The sequence below is a fragment of the Oncorhynchus nerka genome, linkage group LG13 (genome assembly GCF_034236695.1).
Source record: "Oncorhynchus nerka isolate Pitt River linkage group LG13, Oner_Uvic_2.0, whole genome shotgun sequence".
NCBI classification, from domain to species: Eukaryota; Metazoa; Chordata; class Actinopteri; order Salmoniformes; family Salmonidae; genus Oncorhynchus; species Oncorhynchus nerka.
This window is the reverse complement of record NC_088408.1, coordinates 79,814,040-79,831,280: the sequence shown is the minus strand read 5'-3', so window position 1 is coordinate 79,831,280 and position 17,241 is coordinate 79,814,040. Positions and strand designations below refer to the sequence as shown.

The following is a 17,241-nucleotide window of genomic DNA, read 5'->3' as shown; positions in this document are numbered from 1 at the left end:
CTCCACACACTCAGAAAAAAAGGGTTCTTCGGCTGTCCCCATAAGATAACCCTTTGAATAACCCGTTTCAGTTCCAGGTAGAACCCTTTTGGTTCCATGTAGAAACTTTTTGGGTTCCATGTAGAACCCTTTCCACAGAGGGTTCTACATGGAACTCAAAATAACCCCTTTGGAACCCTTTTTCTAAGCGTGTAGTATGAGACAAACCGTACATAGAGTCAGTCACAAAGTTGGGGTTCCTACAAAATACACAGAGCCCAGTGGTTCACCCAATGTCTGAATCTGAGCTCTGGTTTATTATGGACCAGATGCTGATGCCTTGGTCCTTGAAGTCCTGGTGGTCTGAGAAGGGCCAAGCTGAGCACCATGTCTGGGTGGTGCTGGAGCACAGCCAGAGGCCGGAGATTCATCCAGCCAAACGCCTGGACACGGAGGTCCCAGACGGCCGCCGCCGCAATCTTACTGTCCCCCCAGATACACAGCTGGGAGATCCCAGGATTCACCAGGGCTACGGGTTGAACAGCAAAGGCCACAAAGAGAGCAAGCAAGGAAGAGCGGCCATAAGAATTATTCATAAACCATACACTCCCAGAGTCTTATTCATGCACGCATGCACGCATGCACGCGCACACACACACACACACACACACACGCACACACACACACACACACACACACACACACACACACACACACACACACACACACACACACACACACACACACACACACACACACACACACACACACACACACACACACACACACACACACACACACACACACACACACACACACACACACACACACACACACAGGTCAACACAAGGAAAGCACAGCAATGTACTCCAATGTGGGTATTACATTGTAGGCTGGCTGCTAAAGGTAATGGGTCAGGAATTTACAGTCTCTAAATAACATGAATGGTGTTTCTTTAAGAACCTCTGGTTGAATTGCATGTGCATTGAAAGGTCTGGTCAACAGAAGAGACCGAGAAATAGACAGTTGTAACGGCTGCCTGCTCCAGATGACTCTCCACTCCATTTACTGAATGAATCTCTGTAAAGGGGCAACATTGTGACACATTATAACGGATGGCACTTGGATCACTATCTATGTGCCTACTGCCTCTGACATTCCAAGAGGGGGAACGTACGTGCTCTTCCTAGTTTTCGACTACACAGCGTAACACTGATGTGTCTGGTTGGGATGTCCACATCTGGCCCTGGAAGAAGGAATCAAACTGGACAGCGTAAAATTGACTTCATAAGCTGTGTCCTCGGAGACTAATGGCCTCGTGCTGGACGAGACGGCCAAGAATTTATCTGCGTGCTCCTGTTCCGTACGGGAAAATCAAGAGGCGTTCAGTGCAGCATGTGGAAGATATAAGCCAGGTCCTCCCAGTCCCAACTCCAGTGGATAGAGTGGAATGCAACGGGGAAAGACTACAGAAGAGGAATGTCATTGATCAAAACACAACCAAAGAGCATGCATACAAAATATAAAAATAACCTTTGATAACTTGTAGGATTAATCCAAGTTCTCACTAGACTTTAGATCACGCTAATACTAACTAACTTATTGTCATGGTGTCAACAGTGTGAAAAACGGTATAGCCTGACTAGACTTACTACTCCATGTACAAAGCTAACCATCCAACAAAGTGAGGTTGCGTGAGGGGTGATAGATGGATCATGGAAGCCCATTATTACCTCAAGAATTTGGTATGCCTGAACTCCTCTCCATCTGGTTGTTATTACAGGCCTGATAATGATAGGTTAAACTGTCTATTTTTGTTTGTTTTGCTTCCCATAGTTTGTGTCAGGAAAAAGTATTTATTATATTAAGGGGTCAGTTGTAAGTAGTAGTCCTAAATGGCTGGTCCAAAAAGTAAGTAAGTGTCCATCCACTATTAGGTTGTAATCCTAATTATTTCCCCTATACTTTCTCCAATCTGAGAAATGCTGCAGAGAAAATGGCTGTAGGGCTGTCCTCTAGCAGAACCTTTTCTAGTCTAGATGGTTCTGCCTCTCACATATTCCTCCCTCATCCCTCTCTTCCTCCCTTGGTCCTACATCAGGCACTTCCTCCAGTGAGAGTAGTGATCTTCTAGCAGTGTCATTAGCCCGAGCTCTGTCAGAAATAAACTCCATTAGCTCAATCCTGGGATTCGAATAGGGCCTTCATCCTTACACTCCCTACTCTCCTCCTCCTCTCCTCTCCTCCCTATACTATAAAATTGTCATCATCATGAAAATCAATCTTTTGGCCTCATTTTTCTGTTTGAGCATTCCTTCCTGGCTTGCGTTCACACACACCTGGCCTGCTGTCTAAATACCACTGATCCTAGCAGTCAGTCACGACTAGGCAACCTCCTGCTCGGCTTTGTTCTTTTATACACCTGAGCCGTCCCAACAGCCTTTCCTTTCTCTGGGTTAAAGGGTCTGGTCCTATAATAACTCACACGTCGAGATCCTGTTCTTGGCAATGCAGACAGATGAGACAGTCATTCAAAAGGAGTGTCTGCTGTGCTCCTCTGCACAGCTCGCTCAGGAGGACCAGCTCTTGGCATGGAGCTCTGAGTTTCACGCTAATCTATTGAAACGTCCCATCATCACACCGTTCCGTGTGGGGAAGGGAGTTTTTTTTCTCAAAAGGTATTTCTGACACCCCACCCAGGTCTAAATCACACTGTGGGCGTTGGTCGGTGAAGGAGATTACAGCCTGTTGTCACCTGGCTGGGCTATCAGGGTGTCAGGGGCTACGTCTCAGAGACAGGCGAAGAGATGGACGTGACAAACAGACAGACAGGTAAGAGCTACGAATGTACCTGCCCCTTCAAAACCTTTAAAAAAAACACAAAACAGAATATTTTTTGACACTGGACGGTTTGGCCATTCCTCAGATGAAATGAGAGAGAAGGGATTCAAGTCATCCGTCCATACAGTGAGGGAAAAAAGTATTCGATTTTGTACATTTGCCCACTGACAAAGAAATTATCTGTCTATAATTTTAATGGTAGGTTTATTTGAACAGTGAGAGACAGAATAACAAAAAAATCCAGAAAAATGCATGTCAAAAATGTTATATTTTTGCATTTTAATTAGGGAAATAAGTATTTGACCCCTCTGCAAAACATGACTTAGTACTTGGTGGCAAAACCCTTGTTGGCAATCACAGAGGTCAGAAGTTTCTTGTAGTTGGCCACCAGGTTATCACACATCTCAGGAGGGATTTTGTCCCACTCCTCTTTGCAGATCTTCTCCAAGTCATTAAGATTTCGAGGCTGACATTTGGCAACTCGAACCTTCAACTCCCTCCACAGATTTTCTATGGGATTAAGGTCTGGAGACTGGCTAGGCCACTCCAGGACCTTAATGTGCTTCTTCTTGAGCCACTCCTTTGTTGCCTTGGCCGTGTGTTTTGGGTCATTGTCATACTGGAATACCCATCTACGAGCCATTTTCAATGCCCTGGCTGAGGGAAGGAGGTTCTCACCCAGGATTTGATGGTACATGGCCCCGTCGTTCGACCCTTTGATGTGGTGAAGTTGTCCTGTCCCCTTAGCAGAAAAACACCTCCAAAGCATAATGTTTCCACCTCCATGTTTGACGGTGGGGATGGTGTTCTTGGGGTCATAGACAGCATTCCTCCTCCTCCAAACACGGCAAGTTGAGTTGATGCCAAAGAGCTCCATTTTGGTCTCATCTGACCACAAGACTTTCACCCAGTTGTCCTCTGAATCATTCAGATGTTCATTGGCAAACTTCAGATGGGCATGTACAGTGACAGTGGGGAGAACAAGTATTTGATACACTGCCGATTTTGCAGGTTTTCCCACTTACAAAGCATGGAGAGGTCTGTAATTTATATCATAGGTACACTTCAACTGTGAGAGACGGAATCTAAACCTGAAGGATCTGGAGAAGGTCTGTATTGAGGAGTGGGCCAAAATCCCTGCTGCAGTGTGTGTAAACCTCGTCAAGAACTACAGGAAATGTATGATCTCTGTAATTGCAAACAAAGGTTTCTGTGCCAAATATTAAGTTCTGCTTTTCTGATGTATCAAATACTTATGTCATGCAATAAAATGCAAATTAATTTCTTAAAAATCATACAATGTGATTTTCTGGATTTTTGTTTTAGATTCCGTGTAGTTCTGGGCTGATTCCTCACCGTTCTCATGATCATTGCAACTCCACGAGGTGCGATCTTGCATCGAGCCCCAGGCCGAGGGAGATTGACAGTTCATTTGTGTTTCTTCCATTTGCGAATAATCACACCAACTGTTGTCACCTTCTCACCAAGCTGCTTGGCAATGGTCTTGTAGCCAATTCCAGCCTTGTGTTGGTCTACAATCTTGTCCCTGACATCCTTGGAAAGCTCTTTGGTCTTGGCCATGGTGGAGAGTTTGGAATCTGATTGATTGCTTCTGTGGACAGGTGTCTTTTATACAGGTAACACACTGATATTAGGAGGACTCCCTTCAAGAGTGTGCTCCTAATCTCAGCTAGTTACCTGTATAAAAGACACCTGGGAGTCCTCTTTCTGATTGAGAGGGGGTTATCATGATGTTGGCCTGGGGGTAGGTTTATGACAGTTATAAATACCTCTTCCCCCCGTCCTCTCTCTACCCTACTGATGTTACATTTGCAAAATCCCTTGGTTAACATAGAGATTCTGGGAACATCAGAAGGTGGAGGGAAATTAACTATATTCTGGTAATCCGACCAATTGAAAATATGCGGGGGTACTTAATGAATATGAAGTCAGTTCGGTTGTCATCTGAGACATTCTCATCAATGATAAGATGACATAAACTCTACAGTGGAAAGTCTACACATCAGAGTTATCGGATTCACATGGAATTGTTGTTCAGTTTAAATGTTTGAATATGAAATTATTCGTGATGGGATGAAATGTGATTTTAGCTTCTAAAATGTGAGATTTGGGTTTCCATAAGGTTAGGGCTCTGCTCAATCAGTGGCCAGCCCCTGTGAAGGGACATGGGCTATAAAACCTTTCAAACACCCCATCCTCTCCCTTCCTATATAAAGCCTTGACGACAATATAACCTTCTGTTCCGAGGATGTGAGGACGACGGTCCGATGTCAGAATGGTTAAGATAATAACTACAGAACGAAGTCAACATCAGCGTGAGCGTTGGTTGCAAATGGTATGAACTTTGAACTCTTATTCACTACAGCCGTTGAGTTAGCAACAGCAGCTGCAAATGCAGGTTAGGAAGGAACCGACAGAGTATCCCGTCTACCACACAACGACGTTACTACAACGTATTCAATTTACCAGCAGAGACATTCTTCAAAGGACAAAGGACTCGGTTGGGCAAAACGGTCTTCCATCTACCACCAACCTACCGAAGCGCACCTCAGAGTAAAAATAAATTGCATTTTCCTTTTCCAAATGGGCGGTAATTTAGAAGGCATAAGATCCTGTATTGACGATAGCACAGCTTCGCCCGTTGTTCCTCAGTCTTCCCGCTCTTTCACTCAAACCCAGCCCTTTTCTTTTGTGTAACAAGCTGTCATATCTGTTCAGCCCGCTAGGGACGTTTTCCTTTATGACGTAATTTGTAATCAAGGTATGATTTAATTATGTGTATGTGTAATTCTGTGTGATTAGTTAGGTATTTAGTAAATAAATAATTAAACCCAATTTTGTATTGCTGATTCAACTTGTTAGCCAGTGTTCGTGCAGATAACCAAGAATTTACAACTTTCAGATGAGACTGAATTAAGGTGACGATTAATATTGACTGCTATTGATGTAAAATATTACTTGGTCTTTAAGAGTTTATTCGGAAGATAACAGCTCTATAAATATTATTTTCTGGTGTCCCGACTCTCTTGTTAATTACATTTACATTATTAGCTCAATCAGGTAATATTAATTACGGGGAAATTATTTCATAGAATAGCATGTCATATCACTTAATCCGGCATAGCCAAAGACACAACAGGGTCAAATACTTATCTCCCTCATTAAAATGCAAATAAATTTGTAACATTATTTACATGCTTTTTTCTGGATTTTCTGTTGTTATTCTTTCTCTCACTGTTCAAATAAACCTACCATTAACATTATAGACTGATCATTTCTTTGTCAGTGGGCAAAAGTACAAAATCAGCAGGGGATCAAATATTTTTTTCCCTCACTGTAAGTCTATCACCCCCATCCCATATTAGGCATGGGTCTGACCTATGCTCCCTGTCAGCTGATAGATGTAGGCCTCACTACTATTCCTGGTACACAGGAGCAGACCTGGGTTCAAATAGTATTTGAAATAGTATGAGTGTTTACTTTAGCCTGCCTGGAATGCCAGGCGGGCGGAATTTACACTTTTGTGAGTTTTCTATTGGTTCCAATTGTTCTTGCAAAGGACAAGCTCACTCAAGCACAGCTAAAGTATGTGAAATGACTTACACTATGAAGGTATGTGTTGGGGATGCTTGGGATTCTGGGGGCTGGGGTAGAGATGGGGCTGGGGCTGAGGTTAGAGATGGTTAGGATTGAGTGATGTGGAGCTCCACCTGTGAGAGCTGTCATCATGTCACAAACAGCATTGTCTCACAGAGTCAGCCATAAATTACTTAGACTAGAGGACCCATTCCAAAATGGGTCCGTGGCTTTCCCCCCCCCCCGACCTGATATGCATCAATTAATTTAAAAGAAATCCTGTTCCGAAAGGACCCGAGAACATTCAGACCCATTCTGAAAAGGCCCGTGGAAAAACAGACCCAAACAGACCTGTATCGGTTCGGATCCGAGAGACGAAAGAGAGAAAGAAAACTCAGACTGGGCACTCAGACCAGCACCATCAATGAACTAGTGATATTGGACAATTGATCCACAGTTACTTACATGTCCTTAAAAACAGCCTAGGACACTTTTATTTAAATGACTTGTTTTGTTTCGATGTGTAGCGTTAAAAACTTCATAGCCTATTGTTTTATTGGTTTTTACTTTCCTAGAACAATAATTGTCAAACTCACGATTCAGCTGTCAGAGATTTGAGCGTTAAATCAACCAGGGAATTCCACCAAGCCATAAGCCTAGGCATCCCCTGTATATTAATATAAAAAATATTTACACTACCGTTTAAAAGTTTGAGGTCACTTAAACCAGCATGCTGACTCAGGCCAGTCGCCTCTTCACTGTTGACATTGAGACTGGACAGAGGAACTCTGCCTAGAAGGCCAGCATCCTGAAGTTGCCTGTTGACGTTGAGACTGGTGTTTTGCGGGTCCTATTTAATGACGCTGCCAGTTGAGGACTTGTGAAGCGTCTGTTTCTCAAACTAGACACTCTAATGTACTTGTCCTCTTGCTCAGTTGTGCACCGGGGCCTCCCAAGCTTCTTTCTATTCTGGTTAGGGCCAGTTTGCACTGTTCTGTGAAGGGAGTAGTACACAGAATTGTACGAGATCTTCAGTTTCTTGACAATTTATCACATGGAATAGCCTTCATTTCCCAGAACAAGAATAGACTGACGAGTTTCAGAAGAAAGTTCTTTGTTTCTGGCCATTTTGAACCTGTAATTGAACCCACAAATGCTGATGCTCCAGATGCTCAACTAGTCTAAAGAAGGTCAGTTTTATTGCTTCTTTACAACAGTTTTCAGCTGTGCTAACATAATTGCAAAAGGGTTTTCTAATCATCAATTAGCCTTTTAAAATGATAAACTTGGATTAGCTAACACAACGTGCCATTGGAACACAGGAGCGATGGTTGCTGATAATGAGCCTCTGTACGCCTATGTAGATATTCCATTCCAAGTCAGCCGTTTCCATCTACAATAGTCATTTACAACATTAACCATGTCGACACCGTATTTCTGATCAATTTGATGTTATTTTAATGGACATCAAATTTGCTTTTCTTTCAAAAACAATGACATTTCTAAGTGACCCTGAACCTTTGAAAGCTAGTGTATATAAAGGAAGAGAATCTTAGGCCTACCCCTAGAGAGGCCGAGAGAAATATAGAGATATGCCGGCGCCATGTTCCTGACACTAACATGCATTCTTTATCCTTTTCAGATAGGCTATTATACAGATAGGCATACAGAAGTAGGCTAATTCATCATTTTGTTACCAGAATACCTTTTATAAACATAAGCATTATATTTTTAGATTAAAGGAGTAACTCTGGTAGGCCTAAAACATTCTTCCTCGGACAGAGTTGGAGTGCCGGTGCGCTCTGCCTTATTAATAGGCCTGTATAGCTAAGCCATACCACACCAAACCCTCACAAAAGTTTATTTACTTTATTAGAGTAATATCAAAAGTATGTGAAGTCATTGCTTATAGGGAACATATGAACAGGTTAAAATATTGCGCCATTAAATTACATTTTAAATGATTCTTTCCTTTTAATGTTTTTTTTATTTACTTTTTTAAATTGAACCTTTATTAGGCAAGTCAACTAGGCAAGTCAGTTAAGAACAAATTCTTATTTACAATGATAGCCTACCAGGGAACAGTGGGTTAACTGCCTTGTTCAGGGGCAGAACGACAGATTTTTACCTTGTCAGCTCGGGGATTCAATCCAACAACCTTTCGGTTACTGGTCCAATGCTCTAACCACTACGCTACCTGCCGCCCCAGTGTGAGTAGCCATATAAGCCTACCAGTAATTCTATTATATAGCGGGAAACAACATTACAGTTGAAATTTTATTTGGCCAAAGAAAATGGCTCACCAGAATGAAACAAACCACTTGTTGCATATTTAAACTTAACTGGTTTAAATCTTCACAAAAGTTTTGAAGTTTTGAACAGGCTAGGCCTATAGTTCAGCAATTTCCAACAAAGGCGAATTCCTACCGTAATAGGCTAATGATATTTATTTTACACCAGGCCTGGTTTTAACCTATCTTAAACTAAATACGGAGCACAAAATTCAAAACTTAGTTTAGCCAATATTTAAAGAACTGGTTTAGATTCAAATACAATTTTAATTTGTCACATGCACCGAATACAACGGGTGTAGACGCAAAGAAACAAATTAAATACACAAGAATGGAGCAAAAGGAACACCTATGTGAGAATGCTATTCATTGACTACAGCTCAGTTCAACACCATAATGCCCACAAAGCTCATCACTAAGCTAAGGGCCCTGGGACTAAACACCTCCCACTGCAACTGGACCCTGGACTTCCTGACAAGCCGCCCCCAGGTGGTGAGGGTAGGTAACAACACATCTGCCACGCTGATCCTCAACACAGGGGCCCCTCAGGGGTGCGTGCTCAGTCCCCTCCTGTACTCCCTGTTCACCCAAGACTTAATGGCCAAGCACGACTCCAACACCATCATTAAGTTTGCAGACAACGGTGAGACCGACAACGATGAGACAGCCTATTGGGAGGGGGTCAGTGACCTGGCAGTGTGGTGCCAGGATAACAACTTCTCCCTCAACGTGATCAAGACAAAGCAGATGATTGTGGACTACAGGAAAAGGAGGACTGAGCACACCCCCATTCTCATCCAAGTGGCTGTCGTGGAGCAGGCTGAGAGCTTCAAGTTCCTTGGTGTCCACATCACCAACAAACTATCATGGTCCAAACACACCAAGACAGTAGTGAAGGGGGCATGACAATGCTTCTTCCCCCTCAGGAGACTGAAAAGATTTCGCATGGGTCCTCAGATCCTCAAAAAGTTCTTCAGCTGCACCATCGAGAGCATCCTGAGTATCCTGACAGGTTGCATCACCATCTGGTATGGCAACTGCACAGCCTCCGACCGCAAGGTAATACAGAGGGTAGTGCGTACGACCCAGTACATCACTGGGGCCAAGCTTCCTGCCATCCAGGACCTCTATACCAGGCGGTGTCAGAGGAAGGCCCAAAAAATTGCCAAGTGGTACCAGAGCGCCATGTCTAGGTCAAAAAGGCTTCTTATATCAGCTTCCACCCCCAAGCCATAACGCTCTTGAACAGTTAATCAAATGGCTACCCAGATTAGTTGCATTGTCCCCATCCCACAACCCATTTTTAAGCTGCTGCTATTCTCTGTTTATTATCCATGCATAATCACTTTACCTCTACCTACACCTACATATTACCTAAATTACCTCGACTAACCGGTGCCCCCGCACATGGACTCTGTACTGGAACCCCCTGTATATAGCCTCGCTACTGTTATTTTATTGTTGCTCCTTAATTATTTGTCCTATATATTTTTTTCTTTCTTAAAACGGCATTGTTGGTTAAGGGCTTGTAAGTAAGCATTGCTGTAAGGCATCACTGTAAGGTCTACACCAGATATATTTGGCGCATGTGACAAATACAATTTGATTTGATTTGATATACAGTCAGTACCAGTACTCGATCAATGTGCAGAGGTATTTGAGAGGTATAAGGTATTTGAGGTATATATGTACACGAAGGCAGGGTAAAGTCACTAGGCATCAGGATAGTAAGAGTAAAATAAAGAACAGAGTAGCAGCAGCAAATGATGAGTGTGTGTAATGTGTATGTATGCGTGTTTGTGTTGTGTCTGTCTCTCTCTGCCTCTCCATCTGTCTATCTATATCTGACTGGAGGAACCCGTCTCTCCGTGTCTGTCAGTAGTGAGCCACAACCTTTGGCTCACTCCAAAATCCATATCTATGACACTTGTTCAAAACACACACGTACCAATATCCTCACAAATATGTAACTTACAAAAAAGTTCAAAGATTGTTCATTCCTAAGTCATAGATATGAAGGTTACCAAAGCTCAGCTCAGCCGAAGATAATGGCCCTCTAGAAGCCATGTGCAATAAATTAAGTTCTGTCCTTATCTGAGGTCGATAAGCCCATTTCACAGCCCTTCACCTCTACTGAGGTGCAGAGCAGAACTACCATCAGGACAGGACCCAACTGTGTTCTGTCAAACTCAGTTTCCCCTCCACCTCAGAGTCAACTCCTTCCCTCCCCCAGCTCGGCCTGTTCCACTGCCATGGGTGGTGTGGGGGTGATTCCACTGCCCTGTTTGTGTGGGGGTGATTCCACTGCCCTGTTTGTGTGGGGGTGAGTCCACTGCCCTGTTTGTGTGGGGGTGAGTCCACTGCCCTGTTTGTGTGGGGGTGAGTCCACTGCCCTGTTTGTGTGGGGGTGAGTCCACTGCCCTGTTTGTGTGGGGGTGATTCCACTGCCCTGTTTGTGTGGGGGTGAGTCCACTGCCCTGTTTGTGTGGGGGTGAGTCCACTGCCCTGTTTGTGTGGGGGTGATTCCACTGCCCTGTTTGTGTGGGGGTGAGTCCACTGCCCTGTTTGTGTGGGGGTGATTCCACTGCACTGGGTGGTGTCGATGTGATTCCACTGTTCTGAGTGGTGTGGGGGTGGTTCTACTGCTCTGGGTGGTGTTCGGGTGATTCCACTGCACTACGTGGTGTGGGGATGATTCCACTGCACCGGGTTGTGTGGTGGTCATTCCACTGCGCTGGCTGGGGTATGGGTGATTCCACTGCGCTGGGTGGTGTGGAGGTGATTCAACTGCATTGGGTGGTATAGGGTGATTCCACTGCATTAAGAGGTGTGGAGTGATTCCACTGCTCTGAGTGGTGTGGGAGTAATTCCACTGCACTTGGTGGTTTGGGGTGATTTGTGGACTGGGGTCCTATGGTGCTTACAGCCCCTCAGTCTTTATTGTAGCCTCCCACTGTGAAAGACTGTTCCTTTATTGTAGCCTCCCACTGTGAACGACTGTTCCTTTATTGTAGCCTCCCACTGTGAATGACTGTTCCTTTATTGTAGCCTCCCACTGTGAACGACTGTTCCTTTATTGTAGCCTCCCACTGTGAAGGACTGTTCCTTTATTGTAGCCTCCCACTGTGAAGGACTGTTCCTTTATTGTAGCCTCCCACTGTGAAGGACTGTTCCTTTATTGTAGCCTCCCACTGTGAAGGACTGTTCCTTTATTGTAGCCTCCCACTGTGAAGGACTGTTGCTTTATTGTAGCCTCCCACTGTGAACGACTGCTCCTTTATTGTAGCCTCCCACTGTGAACGACTGCTCCTTTATTGTAGCCTCCCACTGTGAACGACTGCTCCTTTATTGTAGCCTCCCACTGTGAACGACTGTTCCTTTATTGTAGCCTCCCACTGTGAACGACTGTTCCTTTATTGTAGCCTCCCACTGTGAACGACTGTTCCTTTATTGTAGCCTCCCACTGTGAACGACTGTTCCTTTATTGTAGCCTCCCACTGTGAACGACTGTTCCTTTATTGTAGCCTCCCACTGTGAACGACTGTTCCTTTATTGTAGCCTCCCACTGTGAACGACTGTTCCTTTATTGTAGCCTCCCACTGTGAACGACTGTTCCTTTATTGTAGCCTCCCACTGTGAACGACTGCTCCTTTATTGTAGCCTCCCACTGTGAACGACTGTTCCTTTATTGTAGCCTCCCACTGTGAACGACTGCTCCTTTATTGTAGCCTCCCACTGTGAACGACTGTTCCTTTATTGTAGCCTCCCACTGTGAACGACTGTTCCTTTATTTTAGCCTCCCACTGTGAACGACTGTTCCTTTATTGTAGCCTCCCACTGTGAACGACTGTTCCTTTATTGTAGCCTCCCACTGTGAACGACTGTTCCTTTATTGTAGCCTCCCACTGTGAACGACTGCTCCTTTATTGTAGCTTCCCACTGTGAACGACTGCTCCTTTATTGTAGCTTCCCACTGTGAACGACTGCTCCTTTATTGTAGCCTCCCACTGTGAAGGACTGTTCCTTTATTGTAGCCTCCCACTGTGAACGACTGTTCCTTTATTGTAGCCTCCCACTGTGAACGACTGCTCCTTTATTGTAGCTTCCCACTGTGAACGACTGCTCCTTTATTGTAGCCTCCCACTGTGAAGGACTCTTCCTTTATTGTAGCCTCCCACTGTGAACGACTGTTCCTTTATTGTAGCCTCCCACTGTGAACGACTGCTCCTTTATTGTAGCCTCCCACTGTGAACGACTGTTCCTTTATTGTAGCCTCCCACTGTGAACGACTGCTCCTTTATTGTAGCCTCCCACTGTGAACGACTGCTCCTTTATTGTAGCCTCCCACTGTGAACGACTGCTCCTTTATTGTAGCCTCCCACTGTGAACGACTGTTCCTTTATTGTAGCCTCCCACTGTGAACGACTGCTCCTTTATTGTAGCCTCCCACTGTGAACTTTATTGCATATGTGTTTTCTGTTTGGTTAACGTCCTCCAAGTTTTTGATATTTTTATTACCTCTCGCGGGTCGTTCATCAGGCAAGACAGAGCAACAAGCAGAGCAGTCACCCGGAAGGCAGATACCCCAGACCTTGGCCTCGCTATACTGCTGTCCACACAAAAATACTTTTGTGGGAAGAAGTGGAGATGGCTGTCTGGGTGTCACACTGCACTGCACTTCAGGATCATTTAAAAACCCTGGTTGGATCCTTACCCCCAGTTCGCTTTTTAAAATATTCCCCAGAATGACATATTAAATCAATATTTTGCGCTTCTACAAAATAAACCGAATAACCAGAGCTCATATTTTCAGTATATTGAATCAAACCCTTTCTAGTGTTATTGTAGACGCGTTTGCAGCAAAAAAAACGGAGTGTTTGCAAATATTTCTAATTCAAGCATTCATTTGTAAAAAAAAAAGGCCTGGAAAGAATAACAGCCCTCCACAGTACAGGAGTGTAGTATATCAAGTCCCAGGTTCCTCTCTACACTGATTCATGGAGTAGACGTCAAATATTGGGCAGTTTCTTTCGCTCATGAAATCAACAGAAAACATAGCGTCAAATGAGGCGTTGCGGCTCAGATGCACTCGGTTGTTACGTAAGATAATATATGGCAGAAGAGTGATGAGATGTTAATTTTTTCAGCGTCACTAAAGCAGCTAGACTACAGCATTAGGACGGTTCTGGTCTGAGGATTGAGGACACGTCTGTCTGTGTGTTTGTGTGTGTGAGAAAGAGTGTATGAGAGAGTATGAATGTGAGAAAGGTGCGTATGCGTGCTTGTATGTGCGTGCTTGTATGTGCGTGGCAGTGACACCCAAGGACAGGGACTGGCCCTGCAATGCTGATTTATGACCCAGAGCCCTGCAGAGACGCATCCTCTGGATAGTATGTTTTCCCACTGAGAGAAGAGAGCCAGGGAGGGCCTGGGGAGGGCAGACCTACCTGGGTTCAAATACTATTTAAACACATTTTAAATACTGTACATGTGATTGATTGAGCTTACCTGCTGTGATGTAACCAACAGAAAAGTCTCAAAAGGGCATAACCCGCCCACCTGGAACTCCAGGCAGGGTAGAGAAAACGCTCAAAGTCTTTGAAAGATTTTAAATATTATTTGAACCCAGGTCTGGGAGAGAGAAGAGCATTTGCGGAGAACCTGTGGAGAGTGCTCACCCTCACTGACCTGGAGTCTGTGCTGTCCGTCAAGCGTCCAGGAGGAGAGGCCCTCCTCTGAGGAGCCAGAGACAGCACTCTGCCTGGCGGGGTCAAAGTCCAGACACATGACGGGCTCATGGTGGACAGCTGCATTGCTCAGCACGGTGATACGTCCCACAGCGCCAGGTAGCGGGAGGGGGGGGGTTGAGGAGAAAGGCAAGAGAGAGACAGGAAGGGAGAGAGAGGGGGAGAGAAAGGGAGAGACAGAGTGAGAGAGAGAGAGAGAGAGAGAGAGAGAGAGAGAGAGGGGGGGGAGAGAAAGGGAGAGACAGAGAGAGAGAGAGAGACAGAGAGAGAGAGAGAGTGAAAGAGAAGGAGCAATAGACAAATCGCATATGAGAAAGAGTAAGATGAGAAGGAGGGGGGAGAGAAAGGGAATAGGAAGAGAGAGGGAGAGATATGTTACTACAGAAGCCACAGGGCTGTGCAGAAAGCGCAGGGGTTATCTGTATGAGAGCACACTGAAACTGTGGGACCATTACTCTCCCACTGGCCTGGCAGACAGACTATTACAGTGCTCGTCACTTTACTCCTCATCTGTATCCCTGTAGGATCAGACCTGCTGCTGCATATAGACTCTCACCAGGGTCTTGACCTGACTGCAGTTCAGTGTCTTAACTGACTTCAGTGGGCATATGCTCACCTTCGATGGCCACTGGCACATTGGAGAAGTGTGCTCTTCACGGATGAATCCTGGTTTCAACTGTACCAGGCAGATGGCAGACAGATTGATGGCGTCGTATGGGCGAGCGGTTTGTTGATGTCAATGTTGTGAACAGAGTGCCCCATGGGGGCGAGATCCTGAGGCCCATTGTCATACCATTCATCCACCGCCATAACCTCACGTTTCAGCATGATAAGGCACTGCCCCATGTCGCAAGGATCTGTATACAATTCCTTGATGTTGAAAATGTCCCAGTTCATGGCCTGCGTACTTACCAGACATGTCACCCATTGAGCATGTTTGGGATGCTCTGGATCGACGTTCACGACAGCATGTTGTAGTTCCCGCCAACATCTTCGTACAGCCATTGAAGAGGAGTGGAACAAGATTCCACAGGCCACAATCAACAGCCTGATCAACTCTATGCGAAGGAGATGTGTCGTGCTGCATGAGGCAGGGTAGCCTAGTGGTTGGACTAGTAACCGGAAGGTTGCAAGTTCAAACCCCCGAGCTGACAAGGTACAAATCTGTCGTTCTGCCCCTGAACAGGCAGTTAACCCACTGTTCCTAGGCCGTCATTGAAAATAAGAATTTGTTCTTAACTGACTTGCCTAGTTAAATAAAGGTAAAAAAAATAAAAAATGGTGGTCACACCAGATACTGACTGGTTTTCTGATCCAAGCCCCTACTTTTCTTTTAAAGGTATCTTTCAATTGACTGATTTCCTTATATAAACCATAACCCAGAAAAGTATATATTTTTTCAGTGTATAATTTTTCTATGAAAATGAATTAAAAATGAAAAGCTGAAATGTCTTAAGTCAATAAGTATTCAACCTCTTTGTTATGGCAATCCTAAATAAGTTCAGGAGGAAAAAATGTAATGACTACCTCATCTCTGTACTCCACAAATACAATGATTTATCTGTAAGGTCCCTCAGTCGAGCAGTGCATTTCAAAAAGAGATGAAACCACAAAGACCAGAGAGGTTTTCCAATTCCCTGCAAAGAAAGGCACTGGTTGATAGATGGGTCAAAAAATGAAAAAGCAGACATTGAATTTCCATTTGAGCATGGTGAAGTTATTAATTACACCCAGTCACCACAAAGATACAGGCATCCTTCCAAACTCCTTCCTAAGTTGCCGGAGAGGAAGGAAACTGCTCAGGGATTTCACCATGAGGCCAATGGTGACTTTAAAACAGTTTAATGGCTGTGATAGGAGAAAACTGTTAATGACTGTGATAGGAGAAAACTGAAGATGGATCAACAACATTGTAGTTATTCCACAATACTAACCTAAATGACAGAGTGAAAAGAAGGAAACCTGTACAGAATAAAAATATTCTAAAACATGCATCCTGTTTGCAACAAGGCACTAAAGTAAAACAGCAAACAATGTGTCAAAGAAATGAACTTTATGTCCTGAATACAAAGCGTTATGTTTAGGGAAAATCCAATGCAACACATCACTACCACTCTTAATATTTTCAAGCATCTTGGTGTCTGTATCATGCTATGGGTACGCTTGTCATCTGAAATTATTTTAGGATAAAAAGAAACGGAATAAAGCACAGTCAAAATCCTAGAGGAAAACCTGGTTCTGTCTGCTTTCCAACAGACACTGGGAGACATATTCATCTTTCAGCAGGACAATAACCTAAAACACAAGGCCAAATATACACTGGAGTTACTTACCAAGACTGACACTTTGTCATTATGGGGTATTGTGTGTAGATAGGTGAGATTTTTTATTTATTTAATCGATTTTGAATTCAGGCTGTAACACAACATGTGGAATAAGTCAAGGGGAATGAATACTTTATGAAGAGAAATGACATGTCTACCTCAATTACCTTGTACCCCTGCACATCGACTTGGTACTGGTACCTCGTGTTTATAGCCAAGTTATCCTTACTAATAGTGTATTTATTTCTCATGTTATTATTTCATTTTCTTTCTCTCTGCATTGTTGAGAAAGGCCAGTAAGTAAGCATTTCACTGTTAGTCTACACCTGTTGTTTACGAAGAATGTGACAAATAACATTTGATTTGACAGACATTCTCTATACACTGAGTGCACAAAACATTAGGAACACCTTCCTAATATTTAGTTGCAGCCCCCTTTGCCCTCAGAACACCCTCAATTCG

The 17,241-nt window shown here is 44.2% G+C and overlaps 1 pseudogene; it reads right to left on the bottom strand.

Moving 5' to 3' along the window:
- Positions 1 to 265: 265 nt before the first annotated feature.
- Positions 266 to 17,241, bottom strand: part of LOC135574806 (guanine nucleotide-binding protein subunit beta-like protein 1) — a 36,622-nt pseudogene continuing 19,646 nt past the window's right edge.